A 3,675-nucleotide genomic window follows, 5' to 3' on the forward strand; every position below is an offset into this window, starting at 1 on the left:
TCCTATTCATTGCTTTAGGGGAAATTAGACTTAAACCGTGCACATTGGGGCTGAAATCCTGAAAATTGGCATATAGGTAGCTAAGACCCATATAAATAACACCTGATATAGAACCACTTTGGCAACTTATCATAACAGTGCGTTTTTAGCAGGGGCGGTTGCTGGAGGTTTATTTAAGGCGGCATGGATCGAAAACATTATCTCAACGTACTCAGGTGTAAAATGAGTACCTGACCGGAAGCAGTGTTGTCTGTGTTGAAGGAAAATGTTATCTCGCCAAACAGGCATCATTTCTCGTCTTCATGTTGCTATTGGCTTAGGAGCCTTTTTAAGTGTCTTGAGCTCATTCAGGGGATATTGCGCAATATCAATGTTCTAGTGGGTTTATGTTTGTTAGAATGTATATTGTGTGTTTAAAAAAAGGGAGGGGGTGGGGGAGGTCATATGTGTTTTGAATTTTAAAGAGATGTACTCACGTAACTCGCATTTACGATGAGCGTATATTATGTAAAAGAGGTCCCTTGTCGCTCTTCCTCTAGAGAAAAAAATGTGTACATCACCCGATCATTGAAGTTTATGGATCCATTCATAGTTGTTTCGGTATGGATTGCGATACACGTCTGTGCATTGAGATTTGTGAATATCATTTTATTTAACGAACAACATGACAACAGCAATTAGACAGCCAAAAAAATTTCTTCCTTCGAATATCAACTGTGATAACAGACATTAATAGAAGGAATAGAAAATCCAACCTCAATGCACTACTTATCTACTCAAAGACAATAACAAAACTACAAGTTGAACTGCTGTGTGTGTCGGGTTAATGGATTGGGATTCTTATTAATAGCATCATGGGGCTCTACTCGGTGAATGATTTATGTACTATTCGTATTGATGATTAAATTTCATTCATGCAAATCGAATAGGAATACATTCTATATTTATTATAATTTTCTTCATCCGTATATTTTGATTACAACAAACCTGTTCTTCCATTGATAAAACTGAAATGGATTTGATTTCTCCCAAGTCAGGCCTCAAGGTGTGCAAAACTAAATTTGCCGGCCTGACCAAGTTATTGTAGCAGTAAAGAGTATCAGTTGTTTGTGGTGGAAAGTGGATAACCGTGGGTTTAAAACAAGAAAACAGTCTTTTATATAAAATACTTGGGCGGCCTGTTGACTTTTTGGCTCATGGTGGCCCCCATACCCCACCCTCAGCTCATTGTCGCACGTCAGCTCGCCTTGCATGGGGCAACAAGGAAAAGAGAGTCGTCTGTGATGACGCACAACCTTCGTACAGTAGGCACAGGTACCTATCATGGCTAGTAAGACAGGAGAGATGCGTGGGTGTTAACGAAAAGCAGCATATGCAAATATTGAGACGAAAAGCAGTATCTGCTAAATTTGAAAAACATAGGGCGGCACAAGAAAACTTCGCTCAATAGACCGACCGCCAGTGGTTTTTAGCACTTTTATTTTTTCCTATATAACATAACTTATCTGAGGAAATAACCACGATAATACAATGTGCGTTCTAAAACTTTATATACACTGGTAATCATTTACGGTAGCTAACTGATGGTTATTTCGTGTTGTAACTAGTAGATATAAGAGGGAGATGAGGAAAGGCAGTGAGTGGGAGAGACGGAGAGAGAGAGAGAGAGCGAGAGAGATAGAGAGAGAAGGACAGAGGGAATTTTGCTCATTACTGTACTGACATAACTACTCCCCCACCCCGCATCTACACAAGTCCGTGCAAGGCAAACCGGACCTAAAACACTTGCATCGGGTGCCGATACATTCTCTCTTACATGAACACTTGATGAGTTTTTGGGACACTTTTGACAATTATGAAATAAGCTCCACAGTGGTTCATGTCGATCGTCACATAAGTTGCAGGGTGATCTTCTATAAATGATATAGTGCTAGCAAAAACTCGTCTTCTTTCAAGAACTGTGACATCATCATTATCATCAGCAGTGACATCTTTTAAAGCTTGTTTTTTTAGTATCGTGCATGACACATTTTATGGTAGTGTGCCTCCTGGGCGACTAAATCTCCTCCGCAATAAATGACAACTAATCAGAATCTTTGATGGATAACGCTATTTTCTTCCAAGTCTGTTGACATTACAGAATGGAGTACTCTCGATTCATTGTTTTTACAAAAAAAAAGCACGTTTATTTATTACAACCAATTTTGAACGTTGTCTCATTATTCTCGTTGGTGGCGAAATAAATCTCATTCGGTGACTCCCCCCAGTCAAATGACGAAGTTTGAAATTCTTGTAGGGCATTTCTTTTAGATGTAATTCTATCGCCTTATTTTATTGGCATTACATTTTACACGACAATACTTATGCCGGCCACTTAGCATCATTTTGTTTTAAGGTTTCAATAATCTCATTTCATTCTGATGAATTTGAAAATATAGATAAATCCAACTTGTTTTCATCACAAACCAAGGAAATGAATTGTGTTAAATCTTCAAAAAGAGTTTCATAGCCTTGCCCTTTGTCATACCTCCTCGACTTGGAGGGACATTATAAACGGTCTGGGTTATCTTGTTGGCATATCAAACACTTGTCCCAGTCTCTGTGACCAGTTCTTTTTGCTATTGTATGTGTATCTGAAATTATGCAAACGCATTCCTTTATTAGGCATATGTAATATTCTTTCATATATATATATATATATATATATATATATATATATATATATATATATATATATATCTCAGGCGTTAATTGCTTTCAGTTTAGTTCGCCAGGTAAATCTAGCCAGTCTAGTGATGATGAGTCATAGCTTTACACTGAGAGAGGGAGACAATTTTTTCGCCGTCTTGATCGATTTTTTCTGAATTTCAAACTAATGTAGTATTGCCGTTATTAAGTGTAGCAAAAATATTTTTTATACTACCAAACAGTTTATTAACAGAGTTTTCATTGATTATTTAATCATAATTATGATGTTGTTAAAAAGCAAGAGGGATAACCCATGAAATTGATACATAAATTTAAGTGAATTAACATTTTAAAGAGAATATTTTAACATGTTCAACACTTAAGATTTTTAAACAAAAGTAATAGAAATGATGTTGAATATCTGTAGAATGTAGACATATAAATTTTATACCAGTAGATTGAGGCGTTTTTGAGATATCAGTTCACCTGTACGTAAAAGTAAGGATTTTGAGTAAGGTAAAACTGAAATCCAATCACAGCATTGTCTTAATAGACTTTTTTTTGATAAACCAGAAACATAGTCAAATGTGATTCACTTATATTTATCCCAGAATCAACGAATTATAAGAATTCCATTAAAAATTGTTATATAAGGACATTCATTTAAAGACAATCAAAACCACTAAGAAAATCTTAAAGAGTTCTTAAAATTTTCATAACCTTATTTTTGAGCTATCCATGCCCATTACGTTTTTTTATGTACTCGACTTGCACCTCTTTTAATTTGTGTGCCATATAGACTGCATATAGCACATCACTGGTGAAAGATAAGGATCATATTCACCTCATTAAGTATTGTTTCTTGTTCAGAGTTTTCTCATTGAACCAAAGGTATAAATACCTTCATCGCATTTCTTTAAATTATGTACCAGTGAGATACATTTCTCGCAAATTGAAATATTTAAATATGTCAGAATTTCTCATTTA

The sequence above is a fragment of the Berghia stephanieae genome, chromosome 9 (genome assembly GCF_034508935.2).
Source record: "Berghia stephanieae isolate SIO BIC M18660-M18661 chromosome 9, UCSD_Bste_1.3, whole genome shotgun sequence".
In the NCBI taxonomy this organism is placed as follows: domain Eukaryota; kingdom Metazoa; phylum Mollusca; class Gastropoda; order Nudibranchia; family Aeolidiidae; genus Berghia; species Berghia stephanieae.